The following is a 14,682-nucleotide window of genomic DNA, read 5'->3' as shown; positions in this document are numbered from 1 at the left end:
AAAAACAGTTGTCCTGAAGTACATAAAGTTGAAAGACATCCTTCCTAACAAAACTGCATATTATCATTTCAAGAATAGTGAAAACACATGGCTGGCAATAGAACACTAAAAAATGTCTGGTATTGTCTCATTCAGAAATAGAGGTAATTTTTCATAGTTCTGAAAACATCAAAGAATGGATGGAGTTAGGAGTAATATAACATATGCATTTCTATAATGTGTAGTTATAGACCAGTAGAAGTGAGTCTATAAGATGAGGCAATTACATGGACATTAAAAAAAAAAACTAATTTAATACCAAGGTCTTCTCTTTTTTATCTAGATATTTTGACTAAAAGACTACCTCAGCAATAAATTATCTAATGTAAGTACATTATTTATTCCATTTTCTTTGCTAATATAGTATTTACCTATTGTTTATTATGATTGTTGAGTTACTGTTGAGATAATAGACAATATATATACCTTGAAGTATAATATATTTCAATGAAAAATGTAAAATATTGAAAAATTTTTCTTTCTTCATGTAGTTTCTTAATCATGTATTTTGACTATTCCCCAAAGGAAATAATAATTCTAAAAACACACCTCAGATTTTCAGTTTCTATTTTTCAGTTTTTCCTTTGCTTATTTAGAACCGACCCTGAGCAAAACAAACAAACAAAAAAACCCAAAAAAACAAAAAACTGTGGAGTAGACTTTTCTGTTTTCCTCCTAGTTTCCTTTCCCATATTTGACACTATTTATCCACAGGCGCCAGCGCATGTCCTTGGAGTTGTTTTTCCAGTAGTGGTGATGGATTTACATTGATCCATCCACACTCTTTGGCTCAATCTCTTGTGGACACCATCCTGTACTCGTTGGACACCAGGTCAACATCAGGGTTCTGGTTTTGCCTTGGAGCTGAGTAAAATGAACTGTCCCACATGTAGAGTTCACTCAGCTCCTCCCAGGTAAAACAAAAGTAGGGGTGCCATTTTCCCAACCATCCTTCCTAACTCTTCTAACAAAGCACCAATGTGCCTGAGCTCTAAGGATTCTAGGGAAGTTGTCTGTATTTAATCCTGTTTTCTTTACAGGCAGGACTTGGAGGCCAAAACTTATGAGAAAAACCTCCAAATGATGTGCGTTTTAAAAAGAAAGCCCAGAAATTACAACTCCAATACAAGTGAGTAAGCTATCTTTTTAATGTTCTCTAGGTGACTGTTTACTTCAGCTGTTCACTGTCCTAATAAAGATAGTGATATCTTCAGTGTTATGCGGGAGTCCCCCTCACCTCATGTTGCCTTGTGTCATTTGCCTTTAAGAAATTCATATTCTTGCGTTCATTTGCTTAACTTTTACATTTCCAGACAACCTAGTCATTGGAGAACTCTTACATTTCTGAGTTCCTTGCTTAAACAATATTTAGCCAGCTGAAGGGTTCAATTATCAGACTTTATATTAGCTTTAGGTCAAGAATTCTTAAAACAATAGAAGTGTTATCAAATAATTCACTTCTTGTCTCTACAAAAGATATTGATTGTCCTTCCTAAAAACATAGACTGTTGTAATGTGTTCATCTTTGTATTTTCCTAATGTTTACATGCAGCCCATTCTTCATTCCAGAAGATGAACTCTCTTGATTCCATGATTAGGAAATAAGTTTTCTCATTTTCTCCTGAGTACATTTTACACTGTGTATATTTAATGCTGCTTGTGGGAAAGAAAGGCCTAATTTTTTCTTCAATTGGTAAAATAAAGAAAAAAATAGGTAATAATCTAAACACACTATGCTATCCCAGGCAAAATAATATAGGAATGCCACACTAGTCTAATCCATAGTTTGTCTAGCATAATGTTCAATTTCTTAGAGAGGAAATTTCTAACATAAGTGAGTGACATAGATGCATTTGATCTTTTAATTTTACTTTTATTTACTTTACTGGTAACATTATAACAATATTAAGAATAATCAAGATGGAGTACGCTTATCCAGGGTCTTTAATTCTAAATGATTAAAATGTATTTCACCTTTTACATTTTAGTTGTTATATTTGCTAATCTTTTAGTTGACAAGTAAAATCATTTAAATTAGCCAAAGACAGAAAATTTAGAGAATTTTCAATGATTTTTAAAGAAATTTGAAACAATCTCAAACTTACAGAAATTTGTAAGTATAATACAAAACATTTTTTTGTCCTGAATCATTTGAGAATTGGTTGCTGATATGATATTATGTCACACCCCAAATACTTTAGTGCAACCATCCCCAAACTTTTTGGCACCAGGGACCAGCTTCATGGAAGACAGTTTTTCCATGGACGGGGCGGTGTGCGGTGAGGTCCAGGTGGTAACACGAGTGATAGGGAGCATGGTTCAGGAGGTAATGAGAGCGACGGGGAGGGATGGGGAGCGGCAGGTGAAGCTTCGCTCGCTCGCCTGCCACTCACCTCCTGCTCTGTGGCCTGGTTCCTAACAGGCCGTGGACTGGTACTGGTCCATGGACTGGGGGTTGGGGACCCCTGTTTTAGTGTATATTTCCTACAAGTAGGGATATTCTCCAACACAACCACAATGCAGTCATCTAAGTCTGGACATTAACTTTGATAGCTTATTACCATCTAATCCTTAGACTTCACTCAAGTTTCCCAATTATCCCAATGTTCTTTATAGAAAAAAGACAGTTTACCAATACGTTGTATATTTAGTTGTGTCTCATATTATCTTTCAATTTGAAAGAATTTCCCAGGTGTTCTTTGTCTCTTATGACTTTGTTATGTTTGAATTTTGTTGTTACTTTGTAGAATGTCCCTCAACTTGAATTTAGCTAATGTTTCTTTCTGATTAGATTCAGCTTCTGTGCATTTGGCAGGAATATGACAGAAGTTATGCTGTGTTCTTTTAACTGCCCCCTATAAGGTGGTACACATTTTTTGTTTGTTTTGTTTTTTGCGGTACGTGGGCCTCTCACTGTTGTGGCCTCTCCCGTTGCAGAGCACAAGCTCCGGACGCGCAGGCTCAGTGGCCATGGTTCACGGGCCCAGCCGCTCCGCGGCATGTGGGATCTTCCCAGACCGGGGTACGAACCCGTGTCCCCTGCATCGGCAGGCGGACTCTCAACCACTGCGCCACCAGGGAAGCCCGGTACACATTTAAAAATTTTTTCCTATTACTGATAATATTTACTTTTATCACTGGAATGATGTGGTATCTGTTAGGCTGCTCCACTGTAAAATGACTCCTTTTCTCTTTCTATAAATAAATATTTTGTAAGAAGGTAGCATGTAACTATGTAATTATCCTGTTCTTTAGAAAACTTTCAATTTATTTAATCATATTAGTTGAATTCCTAGTTCCTATTTTGCTCAATGAGTTATAATCTATTACTCTAGATGTTTATTTTCATGCTCAAATTATCTCCAGTTTAGTCAATGGCTTCCGTGAAATTTAGGCTTGCTTCTGTGTCCTTTTAAAAACGTGCCCTTTGATCCAGGAATGGTAAGTGAGGAAAAATAGTCTTTTCAATAAACAGTGTTGGGAAAACTGTATATTCACAAGCAAAAGAATGAAATTGGATTCCTATCTTATTAACTTCAAAAATTAACTTGAAATAGATTAAAGACTTAAATGAAAGTCTTGAAACCATAAAACTCCTAGAAGAAAACCCAAGGAAAAATCCTCTTGGCAAGGGTCTTAGTAATGATTTTTTTGGATATGACATCAAAAGCACAAAGGGAGAAAAGCAAAAATAAATAAGTGGGGCTATATCAAACTAAAAAGCTTCTGCCCAGGAAAGGAACCAATCAATAAAATGAAGGGCCAGCCTACAGAACAGAAGAAAATATTTGGAAACCATACATAAGGTAGTGGGTTAATATCCAAAGTACATGAGGTACTCTTACAACTCAATAACAAAAAAAAAAATAAACAAAAACAAATCATCTGATTAAAAAATGGGCAGAGAACCTGAATAGACATTTTTCTAAAGAAGACATACAAATGACTGGCAGGTACATGAAAAGGTGCTCAACATCACTAATCATCATGGAGAAGCAAATCAAAACCACAGGGAGATATCACCTCAGCCATGTTAGAATAGCTATTATCAAAAAGACAAGAGGATGTTGGGGAAGATATGGAGAAAAGGGAAACTTTGTGCACTGTTGGTGGGAATGTAAATTGGTACAGCCATATGAAAACAGTATGGAGATTCTTCCAAAAATTAAAAATAGAACGACTATACGATCCAGCAATTCCACCTTTGGGTATATATCTGAAGGAAATAAAGTCACTATCTCAAAGAGCTATCTATACCCCCATATTCATAGCAGCATTATTCACAGTAGCCAAGCAACCAAAGTGTCATCAACAGATGAACGGATAAAGACATATATACACTACCAAACGTAAGGTAGATAGCTAGTGGGAAGCAGCCGCATAGCACAGGGAGATCAGCTCGGTGCTTTGTGACCGCCTGGAGGGGTGGGATAGGGAGGGTGGGAGGGAGACACAAAAGGGAGGGGATATGGGAACATATGTATATGTGTAACTGATTAAATTTGTTATAAAGCAGAAAGAAATAAAATTAAACTTAAAAAAAAAGAAAATATGAGAGAGACAGACAGACAGACACTGGAATATCATTCAACCATAAAAATAAGGAAATTCTGCTCTTTGTCACACATGGAAGGACCTTGAGGACATTATGCTCAGTGAAATAAGTCAGTTAGAGAAAGACAAATACTATATGATCTCACTTGTATGTGGAATCTAAAAAAAACTGAACCCATGGAAACAGAGTAAAAAGGTGATTGCCAGGGGATGGGGGTTGGGGGAAATGGGGTGATATTGGTCAAAGGATACAAGCTTCCAGTTATAAGATGAATAAGTTCTCGGATCTAATGTACAGCATGGTGACTCTAGTTAACCATACTCTATTATATACTTGAAAGTTGCTAACAGAGTAGATTTTAAATGTTGCCAAAATATGCAGAAATAAAATTACAATTATGTGAGGTGGTGGCTGTGTTAACAAATCTTATTGTGGTGGTCATGTCACCATATGTACATGCATCAAATCATCATGTTGTATACCTTAAACTTACACAATGTTATAAGTTAATTATATCTCAATAAAGCTATAAAAAATAAAAAGTCCTCTTCATTCTTTGGGTATTTTCTTATTTTCTTCCACCACAAAATGTTCGTTCTTAAATTTTCTGGCACAACATACTCCAATTTGTATTTTCCCTGCCCCAGCTTTGAAGTTGCTATTTCTCCAATGCTCCTTTGGTTGAAGAATGACAATTAGAAGTAGCAATCTGAGGGTTACATTTGCCTATTTTTATTGGGTGTTGCTGCTCCCAGGCCATTTTGGTGGACGAGGCTATATTAACTTTGACGTCTACCTATATAAGTATTGAAATGCATGAGTTTACATTGCAATATTCAATTTCAAACCAATGCTACAGGGTCCTTCCTAGTTTTCTCACTTTCCATATTGTTCACCCACCATGAGAAATCTGACTACCATTAGCCTTAATGTGTTGATTATTTAACCAGTCTCCTGCCTGTTAACCAACCTCCCCTTGCCAGTGCTTCCCCTCCCCTGCATAGATGCCCTCCCCACCTGCTCTGGGCTCCAACAAAACCAACATGGGCATTTTTCTCACCATACTGGGCCCCGACACCCACACTGGGCAGCCCTCATTACCCTGCTCAGGCTTTGATACCCACCTCTGAAGCACTGCAGCTCCCCTGGCTTGCTTGAGCTCCCTGAAGATTTGGGGTCTAAATTGCCTGTAAAAGAAAGGGAACAGGAAGAGGATTTTAAAAATCTAATTTAATAAAAGAACTTACTGTTTGGCATTCTGTGGCACCCTTTGGGATGCCTTGTTCATCTTGATCTCACTACTACTGGACAGCTTAAGCGTGTTTCCTCTTACTTCTCTCTTGAAACACTTTTCTCTCTTGTTTTGTAAGGCAACATCTTAGATAATTTTTCTTTATTATTATTGACCACTTTCCCCCAATTGTCTGCATTTATTTCTTTTCTTGTACTCATTCATTAAATAATAATGTTCTCCAGAGTCCTGTCTTCAGGACTTTTTTCCATGGGAGAGCTACTTGATAGGATTCAGCAATGACCTATACTATTTAAGCACAACAAATTAATTGCAATTAAAAAAAACCTAATTACTGGGCCAGACTCATACACCTCATAGTCTGAAGCCCAGTTGAGGCTCCTACTTTAGCAGCATAGCCCCGTAATAACATGCATGGCCCCTGAACACTGTGTGCCCTTGGAAAGTAAGCTGCAAGTTTATCAGTAGTACAGTGAGGTAACCCAAGTCCTCATGAGCATCGTTGTGGGTCTCAAGTACAGTCCTAAGGTCAGAGCAACACAAAGTTTTGGTAAGGTGTTGGCAAGGACTTAGTTGTATGGACACTGAGTTTCAAAGTTGGTAATGTGTAGCCTGTGAGATGAGATGGCTCTTACCATAGGTTACCTAGCTCTTTTCAGAATTGAGAGAGTGGGTAGTAATCAAAGTTTTGTGAATAGGGTGTGAGACCCCGATCAGGAGAGCCAAAGACAAATTCGGGGGTGCTGGCTGGCTCTAGGAGTGTCCGAGAGGTGCTAAGCAAGACAGTGCTGGAATCCTGGAAGACAAAGCATGAAGACAAGGCATGTATGAGTGCCAGGGGTCAGAAAAAGTGATTATTTCAACCAGGCTGGTAGTTTGAGGTAAGAACGCACTTTGCCATCATGAGCTGGTCACTGTTTCTTTTTACTATTTGGTGGTGTTCTCTTTGTCTATCTAAAAAGGAAAAAAAAAAAAATTCCGAAGTAACTTTCAGAAATATTTGTGCAAAAGTTAAAATTGAGATGAAAGTAAGGAATTCCAGCAATATAACAAATTAATGTGTTAATCTCAACACAAATAAGAATATAACATTTCTATGTCTTGCATCACCTTTGTCATTGTTTCTGATGAATCAGTTTTAGATTGTTTATTTACTCTCAAAAGAATAGCATGTGATCTATTTCTTTTTTATTTGTTGGTTTTAAGAAACTATGCTTATAGAACCACTTAGCAGTTTCAGGGAAACAATTCTTCTTTTCACTATGATGTAACTTATTTGTAGCTTTACAGCTACATTAATGGGACAAAATAGCATATTTTAAAAGAAGTTGAACCAATCAAAGAAGGGATTTGCAAATTATTCTTGTCTTGTCCTCATTTCATCTCCCTTTGGATGTAATCTCATTGATAGTGGAGTAAGGACAGAGTAAAAAGCCGGATATAGAGGAAATAATAAAAAGAAAAACAAAAAAGCCTGAGCTCATCTTCAGCCTGGGCTGCATCTCATGCATCTCAGCACTGGTCATGTTTATCGAGTTCCCAAGTGTGGCAGTGACAAACCCTTTTTCCTGGCTTCTTGCCTTACACAGGATTAATAAGTAATGAGTTCATTATCTTAGGAAAGAGTGGTTCCATTATTGTATCTTTTTTAAACCATTTACTTTGGTTACTAGCCATTATTGATTCATATTTGAGACATGCAATATTATGAGAGATATCTATATTTATATCTATGAATCTCAAATCGAAGACAGCATGGCACAGCACACACCCACACATGCATAACATATGTCTATGTATGTAAATATATTGTTATTATGCAAATGAATGATAATCATTTTCTAATGAGAACTTATCATTTTATTTTTTAAAATATTTATTTGATTTCATGGCTTGATTTGAAAAAGACCCGTTGAAGGAGGTCAACTGTAGAGGGTTTTTTAGAAAGTTAAGTTTTCTGATTTCTCACATCCAATAAGAAGAAAGCATCATGTATGGGGTGGAGGCAGGGAGAGGATTGGACGGATGATGGAAGCTGAAAGTTGCTCAAGGTCCACTGCCCTGAAAGGTAGCTCACAGACAGGAACACTGGTTTCATAGACATCTTTTCAAATCAGTCCTCCTCAGAGAACTACTGCCACCATTTAAAACTCTGTTATCTCTTTGCTGATTATCTGGGATAAAATCATCACAGTTCTCTTCCTAATGAGCAGATTTTTTTTTTAATGTCGAAGGAGTAGAATTAGCCACAGCATAGATGAAGGCATTTGTGTAATATCTAGTAAATATACCACCGTGCCTCCTAAATATTAAATTCAGGACAACTTTCATCCAAAAGTGGGATTAGTTTGATCCAAACCAGATGAATGAAGAAAGCAGCTACCATGTAAATAGTTCACTTGCTACTTTTCCAGATAGAAAACAAGCTAGCTATAAATAATTCGGGGGCTATTTAAAAGGTTTTCATAGTTTTGTCAGGATAACGTTAATTTTTGGAATCTTTAAAATGTAATATTTTCCAGAGGTAAAGTCTAAAGGGTTAGATGAGCATACAGACACATAAAAATATTTTAAGTGATACAACAGTAGGTTTCTTCCCTACACTTTTTCAGTTTTAGTCGGGGACTGGTTTTTCTAGGTAATGTTTTTAAGACATTATGTTTAAACAGGTATAAGGAAGGTACTTTTTTTTGTAGACCTAGTGGATCATGACATGTCCATAATGGAAGAAGGAACGTCTTTGTGGTATTTGCTTCAGACCACCATTCCCTGGCTATATATCCATTGTCTACTTCAGCAAAAACAAGCAGTGATGTTTTCAGTGAAGAATGCCATTATGTAACCTTCCACCAATATGTGAATTGTCAGAGTGCTCCATCCAGTGCTTCTGCCTGCCTTTCCGCCCTTACCTTACCATTCCTTTACACCTGTGATGAGAAAGAGAAAAGAAAAGAAAGGAGCAGAACAATGCTTTAGACAAAGTTTGAATCCCTTCCTCTCCAAAAAGAAAATTCATTTTGCAATTTGAATCCCAACATCTCATTTTTCTTCTTCTTCCCATTTTTTTTTTTGTACTAACCCTCTTCTCTTTTAGGTTCAGTGCCTGTGCTGAATTTTCAACTCTCTCTACTTTCTCTTCCTGTCCTCCCTTGCATTCTGAAGGCTGAGATCCTTTCAGTAAATGATAGTTTGAATTAGTTCTGTTTTTTAATCTTGAATCTTCATATCCACATGCCTTGGGATCCACATGTTTTATTGAACATTAGAATGAGATATTATCTTGAGACTAGGTTCTGTTTTATTTATTGTATCCTTCCCTCTCTGATGAATGGAGCAGCTAACACAGTGCTTGGCACATAATAAAAGGTGCTCAATAAATAATTGCTGAAAAAGGGAGTCACATACCTGAGTTCTAGTGCTGGCCCTCAGTAATTGAGCCACAGGGAACTTTAGTTTTTTCTGCTATAAAACTGGATGTGGACATTAAGCAGTTGTTATCTTACCTAAATGAGATAACTTATCTAAAAAGTGACCTGCAGAGTTCCAAGGACACAGTAAGTCCTCAATAAATATTAGTTCCAGTCTCTGTAGGCTAGTCATTTAATTTTCATGAACTGTACTCTCCTCTTCTGCACAATAGGATTATAGTATTTCCTGGAACTTCCTTACAAGCTAGTTCTGAGGATTAAATAAGTTTAAGTTTGTGGAACTCCTTTTGCAATATTAAAAAAAGGACATAAATTTTTATTAAGGTATTGAAAATGTTTATCAAACAGATTCAAAAACTGATGGATTAAGGAATTTAAGAACAAGACTGCTGTTGAGTGATTCTTCTCTTTCAAGGGTAAATCAGTATTTATACTTTTTTAAAAGGTGTTTATGATTACTTGTGGTCCGTTTGTCTAAAACACATAATGTGGTGACTAATTGCAGAGTTGTGAGGCAGTTCTGTTGGGTTTCAGTTCTGGCTTTAGCACTTTCCAGATATATAATCTTAGGCCACATCTCAATACTTTAGTTTCCCCATTTGTGAGATGGCCACAGTAAGAGTGCTGACATTATGAAGTTGGGATGACTAAACGAGATAACGTGTAGAACTTGCTTTGAGCAGAGACTGAGGTGTACTAAGTACTCAATATATGTCAGCTCTTGCTTTAAATAGAATCATCACTTTTTTGTATGTTTTCATGTAACCCTGACAACTTTAAATTTTTGGTCAACTCCTTCATTTTATGCTCCAGCATGGGAGAAATATCACACTGTATTTTGATCCAAACTGAAGAAACATAAATAAAAAAATATGGGGGCAAGGAGGATCTTTCACTTCAGTAAACTGACATTTTATATAAAAGATGAGATTTTGTAAGAAAAAATTTAAATGATTAAGACTCTCCATTTTAACTATTGATGATCCTAATAATATTGACGATCATTCTGCTGTGAAAAATGATTATGTCTTGGTCAATGTCCTCTTAGTTGAAATGAACAGAAACACACATCAAATTGTGTAAGCTACAAAGGGGCTTTTGTGGACAAATACTAGGTATTTCACAGAATCCAAGATCAGCTAGGCCATGGGACAACTTATTCCAGGAGTAGGTAGTACTCTCAGTTCTTTATTTCTACTTTTCTCTCTGTGCTCTATAGTCATGTTCCCACTGAACTTGGTCCCCCTTGATGGGCCAGTACATGGTGCCAGGGAGGAAAGCATGGTTGCTGAGAATCCACCCTAACCCATGGGGCAGAGCTTGAAGAGAAAGGCTGGCTGTGTGCTGAGCAACCTGGAAGTTCTCTACTGTAGATTTCCACCTAAAATAAATGTATATTATAATGATGAACCAGGAAATCTTTCAGTGTCATACCTTTAAAAGAAAAGCACATTTTGATTTAAAAATATACCCAGAAGAGAAATAATAATGCTACCCTGCAATCTGCTGCATATATTGTTCCCAAATGGGAAGGATTAATTTGTTTACTGACTGAAAATGTATGAGATTCAATGTGTTTCTTATAAGTCTGTTTTGAATGGAATGCTCAGTACTTTTTAATACTCATTTTTAAAACCAAATGAAATATAAAAATTATTTGAAATTTAACCATGGGCCAGGAAAAGGTGAGTGGCAAAATTCCTATAAATTTATAAACCCTCTATATTTCAAGTTGATCATTTGGTCTTTCGAGTAGAATTTGTGCTCCTGGAATAGCTATAATAACTCACTCATGTAAATTGCCGTTTGGTCACATCTTTAGTCTGCCCCAAAATTGTTTTTGGAGGCATCTTAATCTCTTCTGGCTTCATAGAAGTTGGCAGACAAGGCAGCAGGGAGCTATTGTGGGTTTGCCTGTTGATATAGGGCCAGAGCTTCTGCTCCTATCCTGAATTAGGTTCATTGACAATATTCCCCTCACCACCTCACTCTTTCCCAGACTTTATTTGAAGATGTTTAAGGTTCCATTGGATGCAAAGAGCAGAGATTTGGGAAATGAGTCGGAAAGTCAAGATCTGGGAGAATGAGTGAGAGGAAGACAAAGGAAAAGATTGTTAAAGTTTAAGACTTTAGATAAATTTTCAGTGGCCTCATAACATCTTAGCACTTTAGTTCATAACACAGAAATATGTATTATATGTATATATTTGGTAAAGATGTGTGTGTGTTCTATATATAATATAACACATGGCATTATACCTTTGGTTTTTTTTAGTAACACTTATAGTTTGCAAAGAAATAATAATATACACTGTCTCTGGCTAAAATTACTAATATGAATTTAGCAATAATTATTAGAACATGCAGTCCTTTGGCAAGTACACCATTAAACAAATTAGCAGACAGAGCCTCTACAATGGTTTATTTTGCATATTGATTTGATGGTTCATATCAAGTAGCACAAATAATTGATGATGTTGGTAAAATAATCTGCCAGGGCCAAATTCATGAAGAATCTTTCATCGGGCATTTTAAAAGAGAGATGACCATTTAGAAATATTTAGGCAGCCTTGGAGGAAAGTTGCATTGGATAATTAGATCTGACACTTTTATTTATTTATTTGGTTGCGCTGGGTCTTAGAGATAGCAGGCAGGCTCCTAAGTTGTTGCTTGCCAGCTCCTTAGTTGTGGCACATGGGTTCCTTAGTTGTGGCTTGCGGGCTCCTTAGTTGTAGCATGTGAACTCTTGGTTGTGACATGAATGTGGGATCTAGTTCCCTGACTGGAAATTGAACCTGGGCCCCCTGCATTGGGAATGTGGATTCTTAACCACTGCACCACTAGGGAAGTCCCAGATCTGACACTTTTCTTTAAGTTAGGGTCTATTTTCAAAATAATAGGAGATTTCATAATTTACCCCAGACTGCTATTATTTTTGGTACTACACATATGACCTTTCAGGTTTGTTTTCTTTAATCAAATATCTGATTCTTCTTGGACAAAAGCCAAGTCTCTGTAGGTCTCCATCCTTTTAATGATAAAATGATCCTGTAAAAAGTGATATTCTGTGATCATGAAAGGTTTTTCTCCATATTTAAGAGGATCTAAAGAGCTGTGAATAGTAAACAAGTCTGTCTGCAAAGATCCATGGAGGGAGGTAATAACTTTATATTTTGAAAGTCAATAATTCTAGATGTCTGGAGTTTCACTGGGAAAAACTAAGATCAAAACAGAGTTTGCTACAGAGAATCATGGAGGCAGAAGTAACAAAACAAGCAAAACAAAAGGGCTCTCAAATTTAAAAGAACTATGTTTTGTCCTTTTCCTACATGTATTTACTTTTTTACTGCCTTTAAGATTTGCTGTTCTGAGTAAGCCAAACTGTGGGTCTTACTTTTCATTCTTGTCTTAGGCTTTCTAGGGTATTGGGTTTGTGCCTGAATTTTGGTTATATTTACCAAAGGCAATATAGAGATTTTCTGAGAAAATGTCTATGATGAAAAATGTTATAACTCAGTAATTTCAGCACATATAATAATTTTCCCCCAACCTGTATGTTGCTTTAACCATGCCTATGCATCTGGCACATAGTAAATACTTTAAAAATGTTACTGAATAAATTAATTCTATTCAGAGAGAAGTCTCTCAGTATTTTAATAGAAAAGGCTTTCACAAGGACTGAGTCTGGGTATGAATTTATTCTGATTACTACTGCTCAGGTAAACAATTAGGGTGCTTGATTTATTTATTGTAAATGAGGCAAATATGTCCCAAGTTAACTCTATTTTAAAGAAATACTAATTCGTCTTTGTTTCAGCTCTTTTCCCTCTATCCCACTGTTACCTGAAAAACGGGTTCCCCTCTTGGTGGGTGTCAAGCCTAAAGACACAGCCAAGCCAAAGATTGGAAGAAGGAAGGATTTATTACTTGCGGCAAGTATGGAGAACACTGGAGATCTTGCCCAAGGCAGTGTCTCTGAAAACAGCAAAATTGGGGACCTCTTAAGCTAAGGGTACATGCATATTCATGAAGGGGCTTGGACAATTGACAGAGTTCGAGCTTTAGTTGATGGGAATCATGAGGGTCAGAAAAGGTCAGCATCATCCTCCCATAGGTTCCAGTTGATCTGGTGGTTGAGCATTCAGGCTAATCTTTATCATTGAAAGAGAACTGGGAGTCTTTACAACTGATATGTTATCTTTTCTCTTGTTACTTCTTTTGCCTGATAACAGTCCTTTGTTCCTGCATTCTTGTGTTCCCTTAAGATCATTAATTACTGAGATCTGTTCAAGGGCAAGCATTGTGGCCAGAATTAGATCACGAAATGGCTTAGGCCCAAAATGCCTTCTCTTACGTCAAGAAAATCATGCCTGGTTCTCTTTCTCTGGGGATGCCCTACCTTATCTGCTTATGTATCTTTTATGTTTCCATTGTCTCTCTTCTGTGTGTTCTTCTCCTTCCCTTTTCCTTGTGTCTTCTTTTCCCGTCCATGGTTCCCCTTTTTTTCCCCTATTTTTTCCCTCCCCTTAATGTCTTCCTTTTTTTAATGTAGTCATAAAAGAGAACAGACAGCAGAAGTAAGAACTACAATCTTGCAGCCTGTGAAATGAAAACCACATTCACACAAAGATAGACAAAAGGAAAAGACAGAAGACTATGTACCAGATGAAGGAAGAAGATAAAACCCCAGAAAAACAACTAAATGAAGTGAATATGGGCAACCTTCCAGAAAAAGAATTCAGAATAATGATAGTGAAGATGACCCAGGACCTCAGGAAAAAAGTGGACGCAAAAATTGAGAATATGCAAGAAATGTTTAACAAAGACCTAGAAGAATTAAAGAACAAACAAACAGAGAGGAACAATACAATAATTGAAATGAAAAATACACTAGAAGGAATCAATAGCAGAATAACTGAGGCAGAAGAACAGATAAGTGACCTGGAAGACAGAATGGTGGAATTCACTGCCACAGAACAGAATAAAGAAAAAGAATGAAAAGAAATGAAGACAGCCTAAGAGACCTCTGGGACAACATTAAGCACAACAACATTCACATAATAGGGGTCCAAGAAGGAGAAGAGAGAGAAAAAGGACCCAAGAAAATATTTGAAGATATTATAGTCTAAAATTTCCCTAAGGTGGGAAAGGAAATAGCCATCCAAGTCCAGGAAGCAGAGAGTCCTATACAAGATAAACCCAAGGAGAAACACACCGAGACACATAATAATAAAATTGGCAAAAATTAAAGACAAAGAAAAATTATTGAAAGCAACAAGGGAAAAATGACAAATAACATAAAAGTGAACTCCCATAAGGTTAACAGCTGATTTCTAAGCAGAAACTCTGCAAGCCAGAAAGGAGTGGCAGGATATACTTAAAGTGATGAAAGGGAAGAACCTACAACC

The sequence above is a fragment of the Hyperoodon ampullatus genome (genome assembly GCF_949752795.1).
Source record: "Hyperoodon ampullatus genome assembly, chromosome: 12".
NCBI classification, from domain to species: Eukaryota; Metazoa; Chordata; class Mammalia; order Artiodactyla; family Ziphiidae; genus Hyperoodon; species Hyperoodon ampullatus.
Note: the sequence above shows the minus strand (reverse complement) of the source record.